This window comes from Gallus gallus, chromosome 3, assembly GCF_016699485.2.
Source record: "Gallus gallus isolate bGalGal1 chromosome 3, bGalGal1.mat.broiler.GRCg7b, whole genome shotgun sequence".
In the NCBI taxonomy this organism is placed as follows: Eukaryota; Metazoa; Chordata; class Aves; order Galliformes; family Phasianidae; genus Gallus; species Gallus gallus.
Genome location: NC_052534.1, coordinates 53,397,790 through 53,412,547, shown reverse-complemented (window position 1 = coordinate 53,412,547; position 14,758 = coordinate 53,397,790). Strand labels below are relative to the sequence as shown.

Below are 14,758 nucleotides of genomic sequence, written 5' to 3'. Positions count from 1 at the left end.
TAGGGAAAGTAAGATTTCTAGACCTCTTATAAGTAGAAGGCCACATCTCAGCTTGATTACTTCAAAACAGCTTCCTGAAACCTCTCACTAGGAAGACAAGCAATTAGTATAATCACAGCAATAAGTCAAAGATACTTAAAATTGTAACTTGTGTAACAATTTTTCCTTTCTTAAATCTCTGCTGGGCTATAGGAAAAGAACAGTTCAATGTATATTCCTGTAGCTGAGAACACACTAACACGTCTTCTTTTCTTGCCAGACTTACAAGGTACTGTGGCTATTTGGGTGCCTTTTAATATGAAGTATAACCATGCAGATGGAAATGTTGCCAACAAAATTGAAAGCAAGAAGCCTCACTGTGAGTCAATTTGCTAGTAATAAAGGTGACTCAGGAGAGGAGTCTACCTCATTTTCCATCAGGGATATTCCAAGAACCCAAGGAGTATTGTCAGGAAATATAAACATGTTTTTGAAAAACATGAGAAAAGAATGAGCTAGCCCCCTCTTTTGGTTAACTGATAAACACTACTAGGAATTGGTATTGGTTAAACTGCAGATCCTGAAACTCTCCCTCCTCTTTCACCTATTAGTCCATTATATTGTCAGATATGATTTATGCACATAGCTGTTGGGTCTCCGTGGTAAGTTGGTGCTGTTTCTAAGTATAGATATAAATTTCCTAGTTAAATCAAGATTTTGAGTCTTAGGGTCTAGGCTCTGTACCCATGCACAATATGCTTCTGTTTAGAGGCAGATACCACTTTCTAGGACAAGAACCTCAGAGATGTATAGAAGATCCTCACAGCACAGAATCTATAGGGGTAGATTAAATGTGGGAAGAATCTACTGTACTCCACCATGAGTCTGGAAGGACATGGTAAGGCACAACTTCATATGTATATATAATATGTATATATTTAAAGGAATTGTGGAAAAAATATCTGTTTTTGAAACCCAAAGAATACTTAGCATTAAGCTCAGCACCTCATGTTTCTGCTAAATAATAGAGATAGATGACAAAATTTAGCCATGACAGAAGCCATTAATTATTCCCTGTGAATTCTACAATTCTTTTAAAAATCTGCAATTTTTAAAAAAACATAATAAATATAAGTTCTATATAAGTAATGTTGAAAAAGTTACTTATACCTTGCAGGAAATGTTGGGAAAAAATAGTTTTCTATTTTCACCCTTCCCATTATTTTAATGAAAATCTTGAGACAAAAAAGTCTATAAATTTTCCTCTTCAAGCAGAGAAAAGGACCTTCAGTATTAACCAGAACATTCAATTATCTTTAAATATGTAAATATGCATGTATATACAGTGAAAATTAAAAACACACACATACACAAAAAAGACAGAAGAGAACTGAACAGTTGACTTATATAGAAAACACAGATGTGTATAATAATTGTTTTGGTTTTCATTTCTCATAATATTGCCACTCAAACAGGCATTTCTAAAAATATGCTTAAATCTATAAACACTTATCTACTGTTAAAGCAATTAGGTAAAGTATATGTTTCCAAGAGTGGGTAGAATTTTGCTTATATGAATTTTTTATTTTTCTCACCAAAACTATCAGTGATAACTTCACGTATCTACACAACCTAATCCAGTGTGTTGTATCAAGAAATTATTACATTTAGACCTTTCCTCTTTCTGAAGAGCCTACTCCTTGATCTGCCATCTGAATTCATTTGCCCCAGTCAAAAACAGAAAACTTACCAAAACTAGTATTTGTACCATCTAAAGTAACATGTCTCAGTTTGTCTGAAACAGTAAAAAAATATAAGAGTCAGCAGCAAATTAAAGGTCATTTATTTGGGAAGTGAGGTGTTGCCAGAGAGGCTGTTAACCTATCTCAGCTTTTCTGAATTTGTTCATACAGCTATAAGTCACCTGGAACTGGGTTTTGGCAAGAGCACTGTGCTTAAGCTATTGATCCTAGGTTTCTCTAAGTGAGCAAACAGAGACAAACAGATGTGGTGTTAAGATAGGAAACTTCGTGTGAGAAAGAGAAATATGGGTCAAAAAGAAAGTAAGTCTGACTGTGCAAAATGTCAGTATGAGCCATTTTTGTGAAAAGGACCTTCATTGGGAAAGGGTGAGAGCACTGCCAAGTTTTTGAACCTGCAGACATCATACTGATGTTAACCGCAAACTGCCCCACATATTACTCCCAGCAAATGTGAGTATGTGCTGAAAGGCTATAGCATTTTTAATGCTGCCTCTCATTTCTTATACCAGCCTTTGCAAACATTCAGGTGAGGGGTTGTCACAGACTTTTGAAGCTGTGCAGCTCTATGTAGAATTACCAACCCCCCCCCTGTGGGTGACACCATTATCTGTGAAATCCCTGCTTGGCTCCTTTGTTGGTATTGAACTGGTGGGCAAGACCAGTAGCATCTTTCCATTGCTGCAAGAGTTTATGAGGTACCTGCATGAAATACTCAGCGACCAGATCAGCTGTAGGTTTCCATGGCACTTTGTCCCATGTTCAGACCATTCTGATTCAGAAGCATCATTCTGCATTGCTTTCTAGGGGAAGGTTCCTCTAATTAATGAAACTAATTAAATGCCCAACACATTTCTGAGTTAGACAGCTGTTCCTTTTTAATTTACACAAAATTAATAGAGTGATTGTGTGGGCACATCAAATGCTTAGGTTTTTGGGTTTTTTTTTTCCACTTGACAGCTTGATAGTGTTATTTTAAGGCACCTGGCAGACAGACTAATCTGTAAGGGTTGAGGTGCTGGGTGGTTGTCCTAGTTTTGGCTGGAACAGAGCTAATTTGAGGCATGCATGGTACTGTATTTTGGAATTGTGATGTAAATAGTGGTGATAACACACTAACATATTTGCCTGCTGTATGGGGCCTGCTCTGCAGGGGAGCTGGGCTCGATGATCTCTAAAGGACCCTTCCAGCCCCTACAGTCTTGTGATTCTGTGATTCTGTGATTCTGTGATATTAGTTGTTGCTATTTAGTTGTTACGCAGCAATAAGATCTTTCCTGATTCTCATACTGTCCTGACTGTGAGAAGACTGGAGTTGATTTAGAAGCTGAGAGGGGACAAGATAGGAAAGCTGACTTTGGTTGACCAAGGGAATACTCCCTACCATGTGATATCATGCTCAGCAGTAAAAGCTGGTGGGAGACAAGGATCAAAGATGAAGATTCGAAGTGATGTCATCTGCCTTCCCAAGGAACTATTACATTCAGGAAGCCCTGTTTTCCTGGAAATAGCTGAATGATTTCCTGCTGCTAAGAAGTAGTGAATGAAATTCTTGTTTTGCTTTGCTTGCATACACAGCTTTGCTTTATCTATTAAACTGTTCTTATTTCAGCCCATTATGTTTCTCACTTTTAACTTTCTTATTCTACCCTCCATCCCAGTGAGAAGGGGAGTGAGTGAGTGAGTGGCTGTGTTATGCTTGATTGTGTGGATTCTGGGAGTTGAGCCGGAACAATCTGATGCTAAGAATTTTTACATTCAAGCTGTGGAATGACTCAGTGGAAAACTGATATTCAATAGCTGGAAACTGCCAATGAGAAGAAGTTGAATATCTGCATATAAACTTGACATCAATGAGAGAGAAATAACTTGCTTCTTGAAGAGGAGGCCAACAAATGGGGACAGGGAGAAGGCAGAATAACATTTCAATCCTCCTGAGGAGATTCATTTTTCTCTACCAGAAGCCTTCGTAGAAAGAGACATGTAGTTTAATGGTTGACACACAGTCAAATGATTTTGATCGTATTAGTTGGGAGAACTCTGGCTATAGCCTCCTTACTTTGGAAGAATTCACTCCAGCAGTCAGTTCAAAAGCACAATTAGGATATGATTCTATCATCTTGATATCTTTACCAGCTCCTAAGACTATGAATCAGAATAAGAGAGCAAAGTACATCCTTTTTTTTTTCTTCCCTTTAATAACTTGCAATTTCTCCAATAAATTTGTCTCCTTTCTACACATCAAACACAGCACAGCTTGCTGCTCTTGCTGCTGACACTGATCCAGCATGAGCTGGAGGGCATATAATCAGAAGTTTATCTTCAGGTCTGCAGTCAGATGGCCCCTCATAGATGTCAAGGACATTTGTTCCTCCTGCCTTCATAGCTTGACAAAAAGAATGCTGCAGATGTGGAACAGGACACCTGCCATCAATTTTGCACACTTATCATTCAACAGAGAGACAGTGCACCCTGCATGGTGCTTGGAAGGTCTATTGAAAAGAGACAAAAGAATCACAGAAGCCTCAAGTTTGTTGGGTCATTTTAATTTGAACTACTGCTTGTGGGGATGTAGAGGGGGCAGTGGACTTTTTTTTCCTACAGCTCCATACTTTCTCTAATTCAGCAGAATGTTGTATCAGGAGTCCTGCAGATCCTTGAGTTAGTTATCATCATATAAATGTATTTATTCTAGGCTATATAATCAATGCGTTGAATTAAGTGGAAATGGCCAGGAGTGTAAGCTTCTTGTACTTGCATTTTTAACTGAGTGCATCATAATTTAGCTATACATTATCTGATCTGTGAAGAACTGTCATTTATCCACATTATTGTATTCATTTTCAAATTTTCCTCTTGCTGCAGCTTGTCTCAGGACATGCTCCAAAGGAATCAGAAACAGGCCCAGCAGGTGCCAGCCACTCAAGCATACACCTGCTGCCTCTGCCCAGAAAACATAGTCCCGTGTGAATTTATAAACAGGATGGGTGAGAAGGGCAAAGGAGATTTACATCCTCTCAGTTAAATGTTTACTTCTATGTGTCTATCTCCTGCTCCTACATGCTAAGCAGGCAGCAAGGCAGATATCTGTATATGTTGTGATCTTACCCTGCTCTATATTTGTTTTTCATTAACCACTTTTTTCTAAATAGTATTTGTTAAAGACTGCATAAGCCAGCATCTTCCCCTTCACATAAGAAGTGAAGATTTGTATCAAATAAAATAGAGCTGATAGAGCATACTCAGAAGGACAAACCACTGCAGGGAGAAAGGGGTCAAACTACTGAGTGAAAGTTAATGCTGAAGCTCTCTCTATAGAGGGAGAGCAGAATCTGGTCCCATGTCCAAACCGTACAGTGTCTTGATGTGGGTTTTGTAGTATCAAAGATTGTGAAGGTGACTTTCTTCAGCTAGGAAAACTTGCATGCTATCAGTGGGCAGTGTAATGTGTCTGATGTGAGAAGGAAAACATAGACAGAACTGGGAGGCAGTTTTAAACTTGGATTTGAAAACATAATATCACATATACTAAACTGCTGTGTAGTTTTGGGCTGCACAATACAGGGTGCAGTATGGTAGCAAATGTTCATTCTGGCTAGAATCTTTGACATATGGGCTCTTCTTTTGGAGGATACAGAGAGCAAGGCTGGTGCAAGTCATGTGGGAGTGATACCTGTAGTTTAGCTAGATTCTTGCTATTAGCTAGGTTTTGATCTGGTATTGCTGAGATTGTCTGTAATGACTTGTATCTCTTAATAGGAGTTAGAGACTCGGCTGTCTCTCAGTGGACCTTCTTTAAACTCCTCGCAGGATGTATGTGCCATGTCCCGCTTCACTGCCTGCTATGCAGCCTTTCAAAAGAAGGCTTCCTCTACCACATATCCCAATCTTGCCATCATCCAACACCTGAACCAACATGAGACATTGTGCAGTATGAAGGGGTCTCTGTACTAAGCTGAATCTACAGCTGTATATACTAAATATTTGGCACTGCCAGCTCTTAATCAGGTGGGTATTATTTTTTCACATGAGATATCTTATTAGTTTCAGTAAGATAGAATAATAGTTGAAAGACAAGATGATTAAAAAGACATGCAGGGTGACAAAGAAGAAATGCTTGTTATTACAGAAGTGTGGCTTGGGGTCTTTAGTTTTCAAAAGACTAATGAGTGCATTCCAGCAAGTGTCCTGAGTGGGAGGAAGGGGAATGTGATCCAGAGCAGATGTATGGTGGTGGTTGATGCCTGTAGGTCAGAGTCAAATGCCAAGCGAAAGACAAAAGGCATCCACACTAACCTTTGATACAATGAAGAGAAGTGCATTTCTGGAGCACAGGTACTTGCTATTTGGTTGAATTCATTATCACAAGAAGCTCCACAATAAAGCAGGATGTAAATTTGATGCCATTAGCCCGGCCATGAAAAGACATGACTGATAAAGGACAGATTATTTTTGCATTCAAGGTCAAGCATTTAAAGAGCTGTTTTGCAGAGACAGTGGAAAATTACAGAAGCAGGATTTTTGTTGGCCACTTCAGCCTTTTCAGTTCTACAGCTAAACTGGAAAGAGGTGAAAAATCAGTCCCTACTTGTGACTGTTTTCTTATCCTGTCAGTATTCTGGACTCATGTTACAGGTCTGCTGTTTTCTTTATAATTATTTTAAAGGATGAATTCTGTAGGATGTGGAACATGGAAGTTTGTCCACATTGTAGATTCAACCCTTATTCTTTCATGATGCATGGACAACAAGTTTTACTCAGCCCCTGTACAGACATGGAAATATTTCTCAGCATTGTCCTGAGAGGCTTTCTCTTAAAAAGACATGTTTAGCCTCCCTGCTTCTCCAGTCCTTGGCTTTTCAGCTGAAACTGCCAACAAATTATTTTTGAATACTTTCCAGAGAGCAGTAACTTTCAGTCCCCAGTTTATAATAATGCAAAATCGGTATTCTGCTGTCAACCTCTGGTTTATAATAATGCAAAATCAGTGTTCTGTTGCTGGAATGTCTTATTCATTATGGGCCATGTCCAAATCACTTGAATTTGAAGATGTGGTGATGCACATCAGCTAATCGGCCAGAAACTGCCTCATAAATGTGCAATTTGCCATACAGGCAACATGTGATTTATGAAGTCTCCTTTGCAGACCAAAATGCAGGTTGGTTTATTCTATGGAGTTTAAGAAAGATAAACTCTCAACCAGCAATAAAACTCAAAGGGAAATAGACACCTAATTCTATAAGGCACAACTGAAAATTCCCATCTGTTATTGCTGAAAACAATATATCTTCATAAATATAAAATTGGTTCAAAGTTCTTGTCCTCTCTCTCTCTATTTCTCCCCTTGTCTCTTGCATATTTACCTTTTTCTCTCTCATGACCCATTTACTTAATTTCTGGTGTGATGTAGAGATGATATCTAGGGTCAGGACTGTCCTTATCCACCTGCACAGTACAGATTTTGTTCCCACTCCCACCAATGTCATTTTAGCATATATTCAATTAACCTCTGTTAAGTACTATATATGCAGTAGTGTGTAGGCAATGGAAGATTTCCTTCAGTTGTTTTGCACTCTGACATCAGACGAGGATAAACACAGGGCATGACTTGACCCTCCAAGGCCCCAGCCTAAGCCTAGTTACATACAGACTGGATTTTTTTTCTGTATTTGTAGTTGACACCGATTTGATGAGGAAATTGCCTGAATTATTAACAAAAAACTCACACACTCATTTTCCCAACATTATTTCACATGTGTGGTCATATACACGTACACTTTCATATATATACAGAATCATGCAATCATAGAATCATTTGAGTCGGATGGGACCCTAAAAGGCCATCTTATCCAACTCTCCTGCAATGAACAGGGACACCTACAGCTACATCAGAGCCCTAAGAGTCCCACTCAGCCTGACCTATGCTGTATTACATTTTGTTTGCGGCTTGTAAATGCTTTTGTCCAAAAAAACCCCCAAACCCAACAATAGCTAACTTTGATATAAAAATGTATAGCATGTAACATGGAAACATACAGTGGTCTGGATTAAATTTATCCCTGTACTAAATCGATTGACTTCCGTGACCCTCTGTAAAGGAAAGTTGAGCCACTTATGAATTATAGATATAACTGTTACTTTATGTCTTTTTGTAAATATTTGCTTAAAATAATTTAACATGTGATTTTGCTTTATAATTTGTAGAAATGGCATCTTACAGAAGTTTCTGGTTATGAAAGGTATCCAAACGCGTTAATCTTTTTATGTCAATAACTTTCCCAGGCATGTGTAATATGATTGCTTCCCTGTACGTTGTTCTCTTACTATATAATGGGAAAATAGTCTTGGTATTCTCTCATAACTATATGGGGTACATTTTAGAGTATGTATTACACGTGGCATATCTCTCTGTGAAAACAGAACCACAGTTCATGACCATGCTGTCGATGGATCTGGTACTGCCTGAAATGCTATAAACTTAGGGCTGTACCCTTCCTGCTTTGTTAAAATAAGTCCACTGGTTTGAATGTAAGCATGAGTTGAATACCCTAGTGAATAATGGATTAAACAACACGTTCCAAGATTCTTTTTCTTTTCTGGTCCTTTGCTAGATCTGTTTCAATACTGTTCAACTGGTTTAAACATGAGAGAATAAAAAGAATAATATCGTGTACCTTAAAATATTATACAAACTGTTTGGGGCAAACTCAGGAAAATACACATAATAACAACAACAACAGTGCTTGTACAGTGCTAAGGTCTATGTCAGGCAATATTAGTTTTCAAAAATTAGCACTTCCAACAGGCTAGATTCCCTGCTGATTGTAGTGTAATGAAGTTTGCATAAAGCAGGAAGTTAAATTTATTTCCATACCAAAAGACAGTGGGTTGAGAAAAATGTAAAGTCACTAAAATAATAATGAAACAGAATGGGTGGAAGAACAGCCCCCTGCAGCAGGCCATGTTAATTACCCTTGCAGCTGGGAGATCAATTTGCATATATATTCTTTGAAGCCTGTCAGGTATGAATTGAACCACTGAACTGTTACATTTGATAATCTAGCTCTACAAAGCGCTTTTGCTAAAGATGTTATGTTTCACAGGACTAGTTATTTTTCTATCTCAAAGTAAAGAGCTGTACTTAATTTGTTCCTATATAAACAGTTCTGTGTTTGTGACTTCCTGGAGCACCAGGTTAGCAACATAATCTCATCAAATGCATTGGTACTACTGATTAAACACAAAAGAGATACAGTCAAATAGCCTTGACAACAAATGGAAACAAGGAAATTAAAACTTAAAGCTAGTGGTGACAAGCATGACTCAGGGGATAGTTAATGAGATATGGAGCTTTTCAGCTCCAGGACATGTATTCCATTATGTTCTGTACTAGTGGTGACAAAATTGTTGCCATCTGATGGCTGCCTCATGGCCTGAATGAACCTAGTGTGTGGTCCCAGGAACTTCAGAAGTACATTCATTTTGCGCCATCAGTATCTGTAGCATCTTGATGCCTCTGTTGCAAAATTGTTTGCCATGATTAGTAGCAGTTTACCACCTGTTGGCAGCCATTTCAGGAGAGCATCTGAGATTTATAGAGCCGTTTATCAGTCTGGATAATCCAGTATCACTCGATTAATACCAGTAGAGCCCATGGCTTCCATGGAACAAAACTGGTGAGAAGAGAGCAACTGCATGAAAATGAATTTTACACAGGAACAGGATACAAACTAAAACTTACTTTTTTTTTTAGTTTACCAAAGTTGTGAGCGCTATATACAAAAGATTTCATGCAGCTCACCTGATTTCATTTTTTTTTCCTGAAGATTTTTTTTAATAGAACCAGTACATTATGTAAGCATCAGAAAACCATTTGACCATTAACACATTCCTTTGAACACAGATGAACACTGCCTGTTCAGAAATTTCTCAACATTGGATCTAGGGCAGGGCTTTTTAACATAATTTCAGCAAATGTTGGTGTAGTACAGATGGTCAGTTGACAGTGATCAAGAGTCTTAGGAGTGCATATATATATATTTTTTTTCGTTTTTGAGCAATACATACTAATCTGCTTTAAGAGGGCTGCTCCAAAAATAATGCTTCGTATTTTATTATGTTGGCCCACGATGTCAGAGGTGGATATTGATGGTATGGCAGTAGAGGCTGGAACTTCCCACAGTTATTCTATTACATTGTATTGCCATAAGACGGATGGCAGCAGAGGGGAAGTCTAATAAAATGATGTCTGACATGGAAGTGCATATGAAGCAAAGGTATGTCACTGAATTCCTTAATGTGGAAAAAATTGCACCCACTGACCTTCATCAATGCTTGCTAAATGTGAATGGAGACCAAACCAGCAGAGCTGACTACTGTTGCTTCTGCTGAAACACACCATCCACCACTTTATTGCTCTCACATCCACTGGTGCAGATTATTGTGAGTGCAATGTGAAGGCTCTTGATCACTGCTAGAGAAACACATTGCTAATGGTGGTGAAAAACAGAATTTTGTAGCTGAGATCTTGCTCTATCAAATAGTGTTATTGAGCTCTTTATACCTGTTGTACTTTCCATGTAAATAAATGGGAAGCATTACTTTTGATGTGACCTATGTGGATCTAGTCTGGGGAACTTAGACTGATCTTGTCCGTCCTTCCACTTTGAGACTACTTAAATTGGTACTTTCTTTTCTGAGGTTGTTTCTTTGTATGACTGCCTTGGATTCTTGATACTTTTTGGGAAAATTTTATACAGAAGTCCCTCTCCGCCTGCTTTTGCTGACATAACAAATCATTCTAGATGGCTATTGTTTTCCTATTTCTAATTGTGATGAGAAACTGGTCAAGAATAATTAGAGCGGGGTTTGGCGTAAAGTCATTTGAGAGCACTGTTAATGAGTATTTGTTTCAAATTAATAGTCCTAAATCTCCATCATCCATCACCCACTTAGCTCATAATCTTATTACGGTTCGTTTTCTTATTCTTTATTTTTCCTTCAAAATTTAAGCATTGTTGGCCCCAAAGCCAAGTTCTACATTTCTCAGTGAACCGCATATTCATTTGCTAACAAATCTGTTCCATGCATCTGGTTGATACTAGCAATTGGAGAAGCTCAGTTGTATTTTCTCCCTTCATTAGCAGTGTGAACATCATAGGACAAATTGGAGTTTTGGGGCTCTCTGAAGAAGTAGAGTTGACAAGACAAGTTGGCACTCTGATCTCATGGAAAGCTAGCTGGAGTTGTGTGCCTACAGAAGACAATTTAAAAAAAATCTCGCTCAAAATAAACTAGGAATCAGAATCAACCTATCTTTTAGAGAGAAAGCGCAGGATAACAAATAAAATAATGGAGTTTTTATTTGGAAAGAGTGAGAAGTTTTGCTTATTATTTATACCTTTCTACATTAGTATCACTCTACTTTTCCACTTGTATATAGCCTTTTAAAATAAAGGAGTAGACTGATATATTTTTAATACTCCTTAATGTAACAAATCTTCTGCATTAAAGATGTTTATTTAATGATCATATATTAAAGATAAGTGTGTTTCTTTCTTTTCCTCACAAATAAAATTCTCTCAGACTAGGAAAAGCTGCAAATAGTTATAATGCAAATCATGCCTAGAAAAATAAACTCCTTCTGTATTATCTAAAACTCTTTGAGATTTAATAGAGTCTTATAATCCTTGATCAATGTGCAAATGATGTAGCGCAAACAAAACACTCAGTTCATGTCTGAGAAAGGAAATTGTACAGTGGAACTTTATGATGGAAATATAGGTAATTATAAACACTGAACTTTTTGAATGATGTCCAGTGGATGCAATTATTCATGCAGTACATCTAAGATGTAGAATTCTGTAGTTTTTATTTCTCCCCATTTTTATTTACGTTATTAGCAATTATCATATAATCATATCATAAAATCATAGAATGGCTTCGGTTGGAATGAACCTTAAAATCATCCAGTTCCAACCCCCCTGCACTGAACAAGGCTGCTACCCTCTATGTCAGGCTGCTTAGGGCCCCATCCAATCTGTTCTTAAAAGCCTTCAGTAATGGGGCATCCACGGCTTCTCTGGGCAGCCTGTGCCAGTGCCCCACCACTCTCTGAGTAAAGAATGTCCTCTTAACATCCAACATAATTCTCTCTTCTTTTAGATTAGAACTATTCCCCCTTGTCTTATCACTATCAACCTGTGTAAAAACTTGGTCTCCATCTATTTTATAAGCTCCCTTTATGCACTGGAAGGCCTTACACAGCTTTCCCCCAGATATTTTCTTCTCTGGGCTGAGCAGCCCCAGTTCCTCTGTCTTTCTTCATTAGAGAGGTACTCCATTCCTCCGATCATCTTCATGTTCTCCTCTGGACCCACTCCAACAGCTCCACATTTTTCTTGTGCTGGGGGCCCCAGGTCTGCATGCATTACTCCAGATGTGGCCTCATGAGGGCAGAGGGGGAAAATTCCCTCCTTCTGACTGTTGGATACCTCACTTTTGATGTCACCCAGGATGCAGTTAGCCTTCCAGACTGCAAGAGCACACAGCTGGCTCATGTGCAACATTTCTTCCTCCAGAATCCCCAAGTCCTTTTCTACAGGGCTTCTCTTCATCAATTCTTTTCCCAGTCTGTACATTTCTGGGATTGCTCCTACATGAACAACACAAAAAGCAGGATGAAAGCAATGGAAATGGGAAATAAGTAAAGAAAATATTCACTGATGTTTTAAACATGACTTATTGATGGCTAGTTGAACTTGAGTCAGCAACATACCCTGGCAGCCAAAAGGGGCAACCATATCGCAGAGTGCATCAGGCCCAGCATTGCCAGTTGGGCAAGGGGTGGGACTGTCCTGCTTTTCTTTGTGCTGTATGGCTTTACCTCAAGCACTGATTGTAGGTTTGAGTGCCGCAATATAAGGACATTAAACTATTAAAGAGCATCCAAAGAAAGGCTATAAGATGGCATAGAGTCTGGAGGGCAAGGTGTGAGAGGAACAGTTTATGTCCATAGGTTTGTTCATCCCAGAGAAGAGGAGGCTGAGGGGAGTCCTCATGGTGGTCTGCAGCTCCTCACGAAAGGAGTAGAAAGACAGCACTGATCTCTGCTCTCTGGTGACACTGACAGAACCCAAGGGAATGTCATGGTGCCAGAGGAGGGTCAGGTGGGTATTAGGAAAAGGTTATTCACCAGAAAGTGGTTGGGACCTGGAACAGGTTCCCCAGGGCAGTGGTCACAGCCCCAGGCTCTCAGATATAGGGTTTGGATTTCTGAGTAGTCCTGTGTGGAGTGAGGAGCTGGACTCAGTTATCCATGTGAGTCCCTTCCAACTCAAGTTATAACTCAGGTTATTCTATGATTCTGTGATTACAAACAGCTTTTTTCTTTTTTTGACATTTCCATTCTTTATTTATTTTGTTTTAGAGATACTATTTGCTGAATTCTTCTGCTGATTCTGTCTGAAGTTTTCTACCCAAAAAGCTTTTTCCTCCTTCTCTGTTAGGGTCACCCTTGTCCTCTCTCTGGTATGCACTTCTGCTTTATCATAGAGCGTCTTTCAGATTCACTCACCTGTTTTTTTTTGTTTTTTTTGTTTTTTTTTTTTTTTTGGTACCATGTCAACTGTGATTCACAGCAATGTTGCTTACATTTTTAATAAATTAATTTTAACTGTTACCAAATACTTGTAATTGTACTGAGTTTTTGCAAAACATCAGATAGGGCATTGTGTAGAGTGTGATCATACCGATAGAACTGTGAATACTGTAATTGGAATGAACTACAAAAATGTTAGTGTGTATAAAGAAAGATAGAAACCATGAAGATTTGTCTTCAGAATGGCTTCTTAGCTGAAAAGAGTCATACCATTTACCTTCCTTGTATGCTGGAGTTTAACTAGAGGACATGAATCCCAAGGATACATATGAAATACAGTACATCAGATTCAAAGGTGAAGAGTTCAAGAGTAGTGTCAAGGTTTTGTGATATCACCATGAAATCTGGAAAAAGATGAAATAAACCAATCAGATCAAAGGTTTATTTATTTGTTTCATGTTACAATGACAAGGCACAGAGAGAATGTTAAGAAGCTATACTTACTAAACATTTGCAAATAACCTTTACCACAGAGAATTCAGAAAACGGGAGGTCATCTGAAAACAAGACAACCTTGATGGCAAATCATGAGGCTCTGTCTGTTGAGTTCCTTCTTTCCCTGGTGGTAATTACTTGTACTGTTGTTTATCCTTCAGGCTATTGCCGCTTTATCAAGGACAATTTCAGATTGAGTTATGGGTGGGATGGTATAATAATAGTAATGATGATGGTGATAATCGTGAATATCATGTCTCCATTCTCTGCTTGCCTTATTTATTCTGAGCAAATAGCATTATCTTCCAGACTCAGGTAAATTCTTCCTACCTTTTAAGTTTAAAATGGTACTGATTCATAAAATAATTTCAGACTGTCACAGGAAAAATGTTGAAGATGATCATCTGACACCTCTTTCCATATTACTGTTTACTGGTTGCATTGGTGAGAAGTACTGGCCACTCTAGGCTGCCATTTAGTTAGCTGGTGCTGTAAATGTACCAAGATTTAGGTTTATAGCCATGCTGTGAGAGTCGTAGGGACATATGATGCTTGTACAACTGGGTACAAATCTGACACTGCGCTTTCCCTTTTTATAAGAGAAATAACAGTGCTGTGCAAATTTTCAGCACCATATTTAACATGTACTCTTTCTATAGCAACATTCAATTCACAAGTTGATGAAAAAAGGAGAGCAGAAGAGACACATTTAATTTTATGGTGTCTCACCTTCTACATTTCCATCTTCCAATCAGAAAAGGGAAACAAATAATTAAGCTGGTGGGAAGGAAAATGAAGCCAAATAAAAGAAGAAATGCTTTGGAATTCCTTTCCTAAAAGTGTTTTTGGAAAGCAAATGTACATATCATGAGATAGTCTGGACAAGTAATGGAAAGAAGGAAGTACTGAGTGTCATTAATCGGGA

At 38.4% G+C, this 14,758-nt stretch overlaps 1 long non-coding RNA gene across 2 annotated transcripts in view; it reads left to right on the top strand.

Annotated features, from left to right (window-relative positions):
• LOC101751662 overlaps positions 1-14,758 on the top strand; it is a 33,370-nt gene that overhangs the window by 4,137 nt on the left and 14,475 nt on the right. Inside the window, exon 3 of one of the 2 annotated variants that reach the window (XR_006938680.1) lies at positions 5,499-5,747. The exons of the other annotated variant lie outside the window; for it this stretch is intronic. This is a non-coding gene — a long non-coding RNA (uncharacterized LOC101751662). The remainder of the gene's footprint in view (positions 1-5,498; positions 5,748-14,758) is intronic. 2 annotated transcript variants of the gene reach the window in all.